Here is a 14046-nt window from a genome sequence, read left to right on the forward strand (position 1 = left end):
GGACACGCGAAGGGCGCCTGCTGTGTGACCTGGGGCCCACGACAGTCACTGGATGCCTCTGCAGAAGCGGGTGACTGCCTCTATTCTAGAAGATTCTACCGAGGCCTGGCTCAGTGCCTGGCTTGTGTGTGTGCCATCTAGATCAAGCATTATTATGCTAATGATCATATCCAAAAACTCAGCTCAAGCATTGTTATGTTAATGATCTTATCCACCCCCCTCTTCCCCCTAAAGAAAAAGAACTGGGCAGCTCAAGGCCGCTTCTGTGGGTGTGGCTGGTGGTCACTTCAAAACAGTTGGGTTTGCAAAATAACCCGGGGAGAAGTTACAGAGCTTAAGAAATCCCCCAAGTTCCCATGATCCTTGCTTCCCTTTCCAGTCGCCCTTGGTGCCCTGTACTTCACTGTGGTACTGGACAGAAGAGCTGTGTTTTCCAGGAAGACTCGGCCAGGCCGTGTTTCGGGTCTCTGGATTCAGGTCCCAGGAGTCCTGACCAGAGAGCAGGTATGCGGGTGTGGGGAAGGGCTGCAGGGGACTCAGGTCCACACCGACCCTGGGTCAGGTGATCCACATAGGAATATAAACAGGGACTGAACCTCAGAAAACAATGGCTGGGCCAGGTGCAGTGGCTTACGCCTATAATCCTAGTACTTTGGGAGGCCGAGGCAGGTGAAGTTTGAGACCCAGCCTGGGCAAAATGGCAAAACCTCACATCCACAAAAAAAAAAAATGGCCGAGTGTGGCGGGACCTACCTGTAGTCCCAACTACTAGGGAAGCTGAGGTGGGAGGATCGCTTGCACCTGGGAGGTCAAGGCTGCAGTGAGCCGTGAGTCCCACTGGACTCCGGCCTGGGGGACGGAATGAGACCCTATCTCAGAAAAACAAAAGGGGGGCCGGCAGGTTAGAGCAGCTGGTCGTGTATTGCCAGTTTACTGACAGTGACTCCAGAGCTGAGTGAGAACTGGGCGCACGGCACATTGTTGGGATATCTGAGGCCTGAAGGCGCTGATGCGCAGCCACCAGATCAGCAAGTGCGGGCTGGGTGGGGCCCGCGGTTCCAACAAACACTACGAAGTCCGCTCCTGTGGCTTCGGCCACCTCCCCCAACTCCCGGGGTCCTCCAGCCTGTGGGGTGCGAAAAACACCACTTCCCGGACCCCTCGAGGAACCCCGGGCCACCAGGGCCTCCCTGCACTGCCAACCTTGGGATCCCAGGCGCAGACCCGAGGCCGGTGGTGGGCGTGCAAGGCGCACCCGGCCGCTAGAGGTGGGCGTGAGGCCAAGCGCGATTCCCCCAGGCGCAGGGCCGCCCTCCCCGCCTCGACGGACAGCCCCGAGGGAGCGCAGCGCTGCCGCAGCTGCTCCAAGATTCGGTCCCCAAATCCGGCTCGGTCCCCAAATCCGGCTCGGTCCACACCGTGTCACAGCCCGGTAATTAGGGAATCAGCGGCGGGCGGGGCCGGCTCTCGCGGGGCACCTGCGCTCCCCTGAGCCGGCCCACGTGGTCCGGGAAGTCCTGCCCGCGGTGGCGGTGAGTGGGGGCGGGACGCCGGCCAAGGGCTGGGGTCAGAAGCCTAGGCTGGGGTCGGGGGAGCCTAGGCGTAGACGTGGCGGGCGAACCGGGAGGCGCCCTCCGGACGCGGCAGGTGAGTGGGGACGGGAGCCGCGGGCCGCCCTCCTCGGGGCGCAGACCCCTGCCTGCCCGAGTCGCGGACGCCCGCCTCGGTCCCCGCTGCCCGCCTCCGCTCCCGGGCCACCGCTCTCCACCGCGGTTCGCCCCTCCTCCCCGCCGCCCGCCCCTTCCCCGCCACGTCCGCCGCCTCCCGCCCGCGCGGGGTATCCCGGCGCGAGTGGGACCGGGCGGACCCGCGAGACGACCCACGTGAGCGGCGGCGCGGCAGGGCGCGTGCGTGGAGGGTGCGCCTGCGCACTGGGCGGGCGCGGCCCGCGTTGCTGGTCGGCGGCGCCGGCGCCGGGGTCCGGGCGGCCATGGGGCAACGGGCGGCCGGGGCGCCCGGGGCCAGGTAGCGACGGCAGGCGGCGGCGGGGCGGCGGGGCCTGCGGGTTCGGTCCGGCATGTAGACGCCCCCGCAGGCGCCCGCGGCGGCGAACGGTGAGTGAGCAGCCCCGGCCCGCCGTCCGCCTGGGGTCGCCCGCCGCCTGGGGTCATCGCTGCCCGGGAGCGCGCGGCCGGGCGGGGAGACACCGGGCCGGCCCTGCCCATCTGGCCTGCGGAGGACGCCGTGGAAGCGCTGCCGGGCCGCCGCTCGGTCCTGAACGGGGCGCCAGCACGGCCCAGGGCGAGGCTCGGCCTTGGGGACGGGTCTGAGGGAGGCCGCTGTCCGGCCTGGCTCTCCCGGGCGGAGAAGGTGGGGCCGTCCAGCCCGGACCGCGCTCGTCGGTCGCCGCTGCGTGGGCGGCCAGGCCCTCGGTGTCCGCCTTCCGTGAGTGGTTTCAGCAAGCAGGAGGGGTCTTTGACTCGTGAAAGCTTAGAGGGGCCCACACCTAGTGGGAAAGTAGGAATAAAGGGTTCTATACAGCAGTATTGGCGTGGGATTCTCTAAATAAACACATCTTTGATTTAGTGCCCAGTACTTGCCAGAAAATTCCAGTAGTCTATGGTGATGTTCCTACAGGCGGCTGCCGTCCAGTAGCCCAGATGGCAGCACCGGCCTTGAGCTCTAGGTCATCGTTTTCTTTCTTAATTGTGGGAACAGGGCGTGCCCAGCTCCCAAGGCCTGGTGGAGTTTTCCTTCCCAGGCCAAGGACCACCCCAGCCCTCCCATTCCTCCTCCCGAAGCAATGGAATTCCTTTTGGCTTCAATTCTGAGTAACAAGTTATTTTTCCTTTCTTGTTTGGAACACACTAAGTTTTACATTCAAAAGTTCATTATTCTTGGCTCTTGACGGGAATACATTTCAAAACTCTTCCTGTGTTCCACGTCTCTCTGACCGCCTTAGTTGGCCTGAAACTGGCATGTTTGCCTTAATAAGTTTTATTTTTCCCCTTCTTATGTCATCTGGTCTAAGAAGTAAGTTACTTTAACATCTTGTTAGATAATTCCCTTCAAGTACTGAAATTCCCTTGAACATTGTCCTCCCAAGCCTCTGGAAATTTCTTGCCCGCTTGGAACTTCCGTGTATGGCCTGTTTGTTCTCAGCAATGGCTTCACGGGGACTTTTGCAGCCACTTCATGGCGTTAGCACGCTGGTTCGAAGCTACTTGAAGAATCACAGGTGCCACCGCAGTACCCAACAAAATAGCTTCATCATTTGGAGGTGTCCCCTCGAGGTGTTTCTGTGTGTATATGTGTGTGTGTGTGTTAGAAACAGGGCCTCACTGTGTCCCCCAGGCGTGTTTATAGTGGCATGATTATAGCTCACTGTAACCTCAAATTCCTGGGCTCAATTGATCCTCCCACCTCAGCCTCCTGAGTAGCTGGGATTACAGGCCTGCACCACCACACCTAGCTGATTTATACAATTTTTGTAGAGATAGAGTCTCACTGTGTTGTCCAGGCTGGTCTCAAACTCCTGGCCTCAAGATATCCTTCTGCCTCCACTTCCCAAAGTGCTGATCTTACAGAGGTGAGCCACTTTGACCAGTAGTTTTGTGTTTTGTTTTTTTTTCCAGACGGAGTCTAGCTCTGTCACCCAGGCTGGAGTGCAGTGGCACAATCTCGGCTCACTGCAGCCTCCACCTCCCGGGTTCAAGCGATTCTGCTGCCTCAGCCTCCCAAGTAGCTGGGATTATAGGCGCCCACCACCATGCCCAGCTGATTTTTGTATTTTTAGTAGAGACGGGGTTTCACTGTGTTGGCCAGGCTGGTCTGGAATTCCTGACCTCATGATCCGCCCACCTCGGCCCCCCAAAGTGCCAGGATTACAGGTGTGAGCCACTATGCCCGGCCTCACTTTGACCAGTCTTTTTGTTTGTTTTCTTTGAATTCAGAGATGGGTTTATGTTGCTTGAGTCAGTTGGCAGCCTGCTGCTTGGTTCCAAACCAGCATTTTCTTCCTGAAACAACTGCTGTAAGCAGTTAGATTTCCAGGCGAGCACAAAATCCTGTTTGATTCGTAAATGCTCATAGTGAGGGTGTCCCAGAAAGTTAGCCAAGTCAAGAGCAGTTCTTGTGAAGTGGAGGCGGTGAGCAAATAGAGGGAAAGTGGCGCTTGTGATGAAAACAGAAAACAATAGTTCATTGTATTGAGCTTCCCACTTGAGGAAATGTAGGTCTCACTTGGAGAATTAAGAGGCAGGTGGATGTTTGTGGGAGTTGACGGCCCTGCATCTGGATTACCTCCAGTCTGCAGGTGTGTTAGGATAACAGCAAGAGGGATCGTTGAGCACACAAGCCCAGCACCTGCGGGGAGGCCGTGTCCTGGCAGGAAGGTGCAGGGCCTTCTCCAGCAGCTCCACTTTCTAGTCCATATATACCTGTTGACAGTCACCGCCCGGCTTCAACCGTTCTGGACAAGCGGATGTCAGTAATGCTTTAGCTCGTAACCCCAGGTTTCATTTCTACTCTCTGTGCTGGTGGCTTATCATTTGCAGTCTTTCCTGGCCCACAGTTGGAAAGGTTCAGGCATGGGAATGGGGAAGTGAATAAAATGTGTGTTCTTCAGGCAGATGGTGAAAAGTGTTCAGAGAAAAGGCGAAATAGAGCCAGGTGGGATGTGAGGATGCCACGCAAACGTTGTGCAACTGGAGACGTGGGGTGGTGCCTGGCCTCACCATTCAGAACTGCACAGACCCCTGTTTTCTTTATCTCCTGAGTGGGTGGAGCCACATCTAAAGAAAGCCCCCTTCAGACCTGTAATCTGCTTAGGTTTAATGAGGTCACAGGGTCAAGCCCTGTGGTCACATGGCTGTAGCGCTTTCCAGAAAGTCTTTCTCAATTTATATACTGCCAGTGTGCATGCCAGCACTGGGCATTATTTACTGGGGGGAGATGAGATGGGTAATTTAGTGGGCAGTAAGTTTTTTCCAACTCAGGGTTAACTGAGGTTGAGTGTTTCTGCATTTCTGTTACTAAATAAATTTTCCTTTTTCATTTAGTGTTTCAACAAATATTGATTGAGTTCTTACATGGGAACGAACTCATGCATATTATGTTTGTATTTGTGTGTGTGTGTGTGACTTTTGTTCATGTTCTTTGCACATTTATTTGTTGGCATCTTAATGTTTTCCTTGCCACTTTGTGTAAGTTCGTTATGAATATTTTCTTATTGTGCTCTAGTACTGTTTTCTAATAAAACTTCCTAATACAGAGGTTTTTTGTTTTTTTTTTTTTTTTTTTTTTTCCTGAGGTGGGGTCTCACTCTGTCACCCAGGCTGGAGGGCAGTGGCATGATCTCGGCTCACTGCAACCTCTGCCGCCTGAGTTCAAGCGATTCTCCTGCCTCAGCCTCCTGAGTAGCTGGGATTATAGGTGCCTGCCACCGCGCCCAGCTAATTTTTTTGTATTTTTAGTAGAGACGGGGTTTCACCATCTTGGCCAGGCTGTTATTGAACTCCTGGCCTCATGATCTGCCCTCCTCGGCCTCCCAAAGTGCTGGGATCACAGTCGTGAGCCACCGTGCCCGCCCTACAAAGGTTTTTTAAAATTAGATTCATGCTATGAGGAATTTGAATGCATTTTGGTGCAGCTAGCATCATGTGTCCTTTTAAAACCATTAACATCTCAAACAAACGAATTAAATGTCAGTCCTGATTCGCTGTTGTCAAAAAATACACTGGTGGTTGGGCCCAGTGGCTCACGCCTGTAATCCCAGCACTTTGGGAGGCCAAGGCAGGTGGATCATCTGAGGTCGGGAGTTTGAGACCAGCCTGACCAACATGGAGAAACCCCTCCATGTTGAAGAATTAAGAGGCAGGTCTCCACTAAAAAATACGAAATTAGCTGGGAGTGGTGGCGCGCGCCTGTAGTCCCAGCTACTCGGGAGGCTGAGGCAGGAGAACCTGGGAGGCAGAGTTTGCAGTGAGCGGAGATCACACCGCTGCTCTCCAGCCTGGACAACATCAGTGAAGCTCTATCTCCAAAAAAAAAAAAAAAAACAAAACAAAACTGGTTATGGTATTGGAGATGCCTATTAAATATGTGTGTGTGTGTGTATATATATGTGCGTATATATATACACACACACATACATAAGTGAAGATAATTGTTTAAAGTTGGTTTTAATATTATTTTATAAATTATCTTACTGCTTAGTCATCAAATTGATCTTCGCAAATAAATATGAACAGAGCTTCTCGGCTGGGTGCAGTGGCTTATGCCTGTAATCCCAGTGCTTTGGGAGGTCAATGCAGGAGGATCACCAGAGCCCAGGAGTTCAAGATCAGCCCGTTCGATGTAACAAGACCTTGTCTCTACAAAAATTTTAAAAATTAGCCAGACGTAGTGGCACATGCCTGTAGTCTTAGCTACGTGGGAGGATCCCTTGAGCCTGGGAGATTGAGGCTGCAGTAAGCTGTAATTGCACCACTACACTCCAAGACCCTGCCTCTCAGTCTCAGTCTCTCAGTCTGTCTCTCTCTCTCTCTGTCTCTGTCTCTGTCTCTCTCTCACACACACACACACACATACAAACACACACAAAGTAGAGCTTCTAGGTAATGTAGCAGTAATAAGAATACATTTTTTAACATTTTGTAATTTTGAATGATTTTTTTTATTAATATTTTTGTATATTAAAACATCTTGCTGTGTTGCCCAGGCTGGTCTCCAACTCCTGACTTCAAGTGATACCCCTGCTTCGGCCTCTGAAAGTGCTGGGATTACAGATGTGAGCCACTGTGCCTGACCTTTATTAACTGTTTATTTTGAAATAATCTGCTGGGTGCAGTGGCTCACGCCTGTAATCCCAGCACTTTGGAAGGCCAAGGTGGGCGAATCACCTGAGGTCGGGAGTTCGAGACCAGTCCGGCCAATGTGGTGAAACCCCATCTCTACTTAAAATACCAAAATTAGCCAGGTGTGGTGGCAGGCACCTATAATCCCAGCTACACGGGAGGCTGAGGCAGGAGAAGTGCTTGAACCCTGGAGGCGGAGGTTCCCAGTGAGCTGAGATTGTGCCACTGCACTCCAACCTGGGTGACAAGAGCGAGATTTCGTCTGGGGGAAAAAAAGAAAAAGAAATAATCATAGACTAGTTCACGGGAAGTTGTAAAAATAGGACAGAGAGACACCTGTGCCCTTCACCAGCTCCCTCTCTGTTAACATCTTTTTTTTTTTTTTTTTTTTAAGACGGAGTTTGGCTCTTGTTGCCCAGGCTGGAGTGCAATGGCATGATCTGATCTCGGCTCGCTGCAACCTCCACCTCCCAAGTTCAAGTGATTCTCCTGCCTCAGCCTCCCGAGTAGCTGGGATTACAGGGGCCCGCCACCAAGCCAGGCTAATTTTTTGTATTTTTAGTAGAGATGGGATTTCTGCATGTTGGTCAGGCTGGTCTCAAACTCACAACCTCAGGTGATCATCCTGCGTCAGCCTCCCAAAGTGCTGGGATTACAGGCCTGAGCCACCATGCTGGCCCTTGTGTTAACATCTTACACCTCCATACACCTCCATAGTACAATATTAAAACCAGGGAATTGAAATACTGCTAACTGAACTGTAGACCTTATTCAAGTTTCACCAGTTTTACATGTGTGTATATGTGTGTGGCTCTATGCAGTGTTACCTCATAAATTAATTATATAACCACCACCACTAGCAAGACCCAGAACTGGTCTTGAACTCCAGAACTCAAGCGATCCTCCTGCCTCGGCCTCCCAAAGTGCTGGGATTACAGGCATGAGCCACCACACCCAGCTGTATTTTAATTTTCTGAACAGTGTTTTGGCTAGGCACAGTGGCTCTCGCCTGTAATCCAAGCTCTCGCCTGTAATCCAAGCACTTTAGGATGCTGAGGTGGAGAGATTGCTTGAACCCAGGAGTTCGAGGTCAGCCTGGGCAGCATGGCAAAACTTCATCTCTACAAAAAAATACAAAAATTAGTCAGGCATGGTGGCACATGCTTGTAGTCCCAGGTACTCAGGAGGCTGAGGTGGGGGATTGAGCCCAGTAGGTAGAGGCTCCAGTGAGCCATGATTGCACCCCTGTTCTCCAGCCTGGAGACAGAGTAAGACCCTGCCTAAAACAGAAAAAAAAAGATCAGTGTTCCATTAAGTATAAAAGATTTTAAACACCACTAAGACTTTTTCCAGCTGGGTGCGGTCGCTCACGCCTGTAATCCCAACACTTTGGAAGGCCAAGGTGGGAGGATCACTTGAGCCCAGGAGTTCAAAACCAGCCTGTACAACATAAGGAGACCCCATCTCCACCCCAAAAAAACAAAAAACAAAAAAAATTAGCTAGGTGTGGTGGTGCATGCCTGTAATCCCAGCTACTTGGGAGGCTGAAGTGAGAGGATTGCTTGAGCCTGGGAGGTTGAGGCTGCAGTGAGCTGAGATCACACCACTGTACTCCAGCCTGGGCAACAGTGGGAGATCCTGTCTCACAAAAAAAAAGAAAGAAAAAAGCCAGGCATGGTGGCTCACGCCTATAATCCTAGAACTTTGGAAGGCCGAGGTGGGCAGATCACAGGGTCAGGAGTTAACCCCGTCTCTACTGAAAATTACAAAGCATAAGCCAGGCATGGTGGCGGACGCCTGTAATCCCAGCTGCTCGGGAGGCTGAGGCTGGAGAATCACCTGAACCCAGGAGGCGGAGGTTGCATTGAGCTGAGATTATGCCTTTGCACTCCAGCCCGGGCAATAGTGTGAGACTGTCTCCAAAAAAAAAGAAAAAGAAAAAAAATTCCAATGCTTTCTTCTAAAAAGTTTTGTAGTTTTAGTCCTCACATTTAGGTCTATAATCCATTTTGAGTTAATATTTGTATTTAGTATGAGGAAGTGGTTGGGCTTCATTCTTTTAGACATGGCTGTCCAGTTGCTGAGAACTATTGGGTGAAAAGATTATCCTCCCCCATGTTGAATCACCTCAGCACCTGTCAAAAATCCATTGACTGCATGTGTATGGGGGTCTGTGGCGTCTGCCTCTGGGCTGGCTGTCCTGTTTCCTTGATGTGTATGTCCGTTTTGACACTACCACGCTGTCAGGTTCCCATAGTTTTTCAACAAGTCGTGAACTTAGCCGTCCATGTTTGTTCTTGTTCAGTTTTTTTAGCTGGTCTAGATACTTTACATTTTTATGTGAATTTGATCAGCTTGTCCTTTCCTTTAGAAATCCTGCTTGGATTTTGATGGTTCTGTTTGGATAACATTTGTAGATCAATTTGATGAGATCTAAGATCTTTTTTTTTTTTTTTTTTTTTTTGAGACGGAGTCTCGCTCTGTCGCCCAGGCTGGAGTGCAGTGGCCGGATCTCAGCTCACTGCAAGCTCCGCCTCCCGAGTTCACGCCATTCTCCTTTCTCAGCCTCCCGAGTAGCTGGAACTACAGGCGCCCGCCACCTTGCCCGGCTAGTTTTTTGTATTTTTTATAGAGGCGGGGTTTCACCGTGTTAGCCAGGATGGTCTCGATCTCCTGACCTCGTGATCCGCCCGTCTCAGCCTCCCAAAGTGCTGGGATTACAGGCTTGAGCCACCACGCCCGGCCGAGATCTAAGATCTTAATATTGAGTCCTCCAATCCATGAACATGGTATGTCTCTCCATTTATTTAGATTTCCTTTGATCTCTGTCAGCAGTATATTGTAGTTTTCAGTATGCAGTTCTTACATGTCTTTTGTCAAATATATCCCTACATATTTTATATTTTTAATGATATTATAAATCATTTATTTTTTTAAAGACAAAATTTCACTCTTGTTACCAGGGCTGCAGTGCAATCGCAGCTCACTGCAACCTCCACCTCTCAGGTTCAAGTGATTCTCCTGCCCCAGCCTCCCAGATAGCTGGGATTACAGGTGTGTGCCACCATGCCTACCTAATTTTTTTTTTTTTTTTGAGACGGAGTCTCGCTCTCACCCAGGCTGGAGTGCAGTGGCGCGATCTCAGCTCACTGCAAGCTCTGCCTCCTGGGTTCACACCATTCTCCTGCCTCAACCTTCCGAGTAGCTGGGACCACAGGTACCGCCACCACGCCCGGCTAATTTTTTGTGGTTTTGGTAGAGACAGGGTTTCACCATGTTAGCCAGGATGGTCTCGATCTCCTGACCTCGTGATCCGCCTGCCTCGGCCTCCCAAAGTGCTGGGATTACAGGCGTGAGCCACTGTGCCTGGCCTAATTTTTTTTTTTTTTTTTTTTTTTTTTTGAGACGGAGTCTCGCTCTGTCGCCCAGGCTGGAGTGCAGTGGCTGGATCTCAGCTCACTGCAAGCTCCGCTTCCCGGGTTTACGCCTTTCTCCTGCCTCAGCCTCCCGAGTAGCTGGGACTACAGGCGCCCGCCACCTCGCCCGGCTAGTTTTTTGTATTTTTAGTAGAGACGGGGTTTCACCATGTTAGCCAGGATGGTCTCGATCTCCTGACCTTGTGATCCGCCCATCTCGGCCTCCCAAAGTGCTGGGATTACAGGCTTGAGCCACCGCGCCCGGCCAGGCCTAATTTTTTATATTTAGTAGAGATGAGGTTTCATCATGTTGGTCAGGCTAATCACAAACTCCTGACCTCAGATGATCCACCCACTTCGGCCTCCCAAAGTGTTGGAATTACAGGCGTGAGTCACCACACCCGGCCATAAATTATAGTGTTATTTATTTATTTTTTTTTGAAAGAGAGTCTTGCTCTGTCATCCAGGCTGAGGTGCAGTTGTGGGTTCTCTGCTCACTGCAACCTCCACCTCCCGGGTTCACGCCATTCTCCTGCCTCAGTCTCCCAAGTAACTGGGACTACAGGCACCCGCCACCAAGCCTGGCTAAATTTTTGTATTTTTAGTAGACACAGAGTTTCACCGTGTTAGCCAGGATGGTCTCAATTTCCTGTTGTCTGTTGCTAGTATATAGAAATACAATTGATTTTTGTGTATTGAAATTGCCTCCTGAAACCTTGCTAATAAACTCACTTATTTATGTTTTTCTACATAGAAATGTCATGTCATCTGCAAGTACAACTTCACTTGTTCCTTTTCTTACTTTGTTTAACAGACCTACTTTCTATGCCAAACCTTTTCTGTCACTGTACCTTTTACTTTTTTCTTATGTTATTGCACTGGCTGTGGCCTCTAGTATAGTCCTGAATAGGAGTAATTATACCAGATGTGTTTTTGTAGGTTCTGGTTTTCATTGAATTTGTCATAGTTTTTTTTTTTTTTTTTAATTGAGGCAGAGTCTCACTCTGTCACCCAGGCTGGAGTGAGTGGTGCAATCTCAGCTCACTGCACCCTCTGCCTCGCGGGTTCAAGCAGTTCTCCTGTTCTCTTACCTCAGCCTCCTGCATAGCTGGAATTAAGGTTCCTACCACCACTCTGGGCTAATTTTTTTGTTTCTGTTTTTGTTTTTGTTTTTTTGAGTGCTGGGATTACAGGCAAGAGCCACCGTTCCCGGCCATTTTTTTGTATTTCTGGTCTTAATCTCCTGACCTCAAATGATCCACCCACCTCGGCCTCCCAAAGTGCTGGGATTACAGGTGTGAACCACCATGTCTGGCCGAATTTTTCAAGTATTTGGATGAAACACTGGTATGTCTTTTTTTTTTTTTTTTTAGGCAGAGTCTCGCGCTGTCGCCCAGGCTGGAGTGCAGTGGCACAATCTCAGCTAACTGCAAGCTCCACCTCCTGGGTTCACGCCATTCTCCTGCCTCAGCCTCCCAAGTAGCTGGGACTACAGGCGCCTGCAACCACTCGTGGCTAATTTTTTGTATTTTTAGTAGAGACGGAGTTTCACCGTGTTAGCTAGGATGGTCTCGATCTCCTGACCTCGTGATCCGCCCGCCTTGGCCTCCCAAAGTGCTGGGATTACAGGCGTGAGCCACGGCGTCCGACCTAAACACTGGTATGTCTTTTTTTTTTTTTTCTTTTTCTTTTTTATTTTCCCATTTGAGATGGAGTCTTGCTCTGTCACCCAGGCTAGAGTGCAGTGGCACGATCTCAGCTCACTGCAACCTCCGTCTCCCAACTTCAAGGAATTCTCATGCCTCACCCTCTCCAGCAGCTGGAATTACAGGCACACGCCGCTACACCCGGCTAATTTTTTTTTTTTTTCTTTTTTTGAGACAGAGTCTTGCTCTGTCTCCAGGCTGGTGCAATCATGGCTAACTGCAACTTCTGCCTCCTGGGTTCAAGCAATTCTCCTGCCTTAGCCTCCCGAGTAGCTGGGATTTACAGGCGCCTGCCACTGCGCCCAGCTACCTTTGTATTTTTAGTAGAGACAGGGTTTCGCCTTGTTGGCCAGGCTGATCACAAACACCTGACCTCAGGTGATCCACCCACCTCGGCCTCCCAAAGTGCTGGGATTACCAGCTTGAACCATCGCACCCAGCCTGCATTTTTTTTTTTTTTTTTTGAGATGGAGTTTGCTCTGTCGCCCAGGCTGGAGTGCAGTGGCATGATCTTGGCTCACTGCAAGCTCTGCCTCCCGGATTCATGCCATTCTCCTGCCTCAGCCTCTCGAGTAGCTGGGACTATAGGCGCCCGCCACCTCGCCCAGCAAATTTTTTTTAGTAGAGACGGGGTTTCACCGTGTAGCCAGGATGGTCTTGATCTCCTGACCTCGTGATCTGCCCACCTCGGCCTCCCAAAGTGCTGGGATTACAGGCGTGAGCCATCGTGCCCAGCCCAGCCTGTATTTTTAATAGAGACAGGGTTTTTCATCATGTTGGCCAGGCTGGTCTTGAACTCCTGGCCTGAAGTGATCCGCCCACCTTGGCCTCCCTAAGCGCTGGGATTACAGGCGTGAGCCACCACACCCAGCCTGGTATGTCTTAAGCTGGGAAGATACTGACCCACTGGAGCAGTGCTGTCAATTCTCGCTATACATTGGAATCCTCCAGGGAGCTCTTTAAAGTGCCAGTGCCTGGGCTGTGCCTTGAGGTTCTCATCCTTCAGCCTAGAGGGCACATAGGAATTGGTTTTGTTGGAAACTCTAAGGTGATTGTAAAATGCAGCCAGAGTGCTAACCAGCTTTTTGGGTATTCAGAGAACCCCTTGACTTTGACCTTAGCATAGGGCCCACAGTCTTGTCCGTCTGAACTTTCCTTCTGCCCACCTTGCCATCATCTCACATATTTTAGTTGTTTTATTTAGGCTACTGTAGCAAAGCGCCACAGGCATGGGGCAGGGGGCGCAGAAACAACAGAAACGTTTGTTCTCACAGCTTTGGAGGCCGAGTGTCCAAGGTCGGGGTCCCAGATAATTTGGTTCATCGTGAGAACTCTTCTTTCTCACTGTAATGGCCGTCTTCTCTGGCGTTACTTTTGTGTCCAGTGAGGGTGGGAACAGAGGTGCGGAGAGAACGCTTCCGATGTTTTGTTTTTTTTTTGTTTTGTTTTGTTTTGTATTTGAGACAGGGTCTCTATTGCCTAGGCTGGAGTGCAGCAGCACAATCACAGTTCACTACAACCTCAAACTCCTGGTCTCAAGTGATCCTCTTGCCTTGGCCTCCAGGTACCTGGGACTACAGGCATGCACCACTCTGTCCAACTCTTTTTGTTGTTGTTGTTGTTGGTTTTTTTTTTTTTTTTTTTTTGTAGAAGCAGAATCTTGCTATGTTGCCCAGGCTGTTCCTGAACTCCTGGCCTCAAGTGATCCTCTTACCTCAGCCTCCCAAAGCCCTGGGATTACAGGAGTGAGCCACCATGCCTACCCTGGTGTCTCTTTTTTTTTTTTTTTTTTTTTTTTGAGACGGAGTCTCGCTCTGTCGCCCAGGCTGGAGCGCAGTGGCGCGATCTCGGCTCACTGCAAGCTTCGCCTTCTGGGTTCCCGCCATTCTCCGTCCTCAGTCTCCTGAGTAGCTGGGACTACAGGCGCCCGCCACCTCGCCCAGCTAATTTTTTGTATTTTTAGTAGAGACGGGGTTTCACCGTGTTAGCCAGGATGGTCTCGATCTCCTGACCTCGTGATCCGCCCGCTTCGGCCTCCCAAAGTGCTGGGATTACAGGCGTGAGCCA

General features: G+C 51.0%; 1 protein-coding gene across 4 annotated transcripts in view; it reads left to right on the forward strand.

Moving 5' to 3' along the window:
* Positions 1-351: 351 nt before the first annotated feature.
* The window catches only part of LOC105496720 (NAD kinase), a 31659-nt gene continuing 17964 nt past the window's right edge, over positions 352-14046 (forward strand). Inside the window, exon 1 of one of the 4 annotated variants that reach the window (XM_011767293.3) lies at positions 352-504. The gene's annotated coding sequence lies outside the window, so the exon portion shown is untranslated. Of the gene's footprint in view, positions 505-1584; positions 1648-1931; positions 2115-11808; positions 11934-14046 lie in introns of those variants that run through there. The other 3 variants (XM_011767295.2, XM_011767294.2, XM_071067899.1) reach the window with 3 other exon arrangements.

This window comes from Macaca nemestrina, chromosome 1 (assembly GCF_043159975.1).
Source record: "Macaca nemestrina isolate mMacNem1 chromosome 1, mMacNem.hap1, whole genome shotgun sequence".
In the NCBI taxonomy this organism is placed as follows: Eukaryota; Metazoa; Chordata; class Mammalia; order Primates; family Cercopithecidae; genus Macaca; species Macaca nemestrina.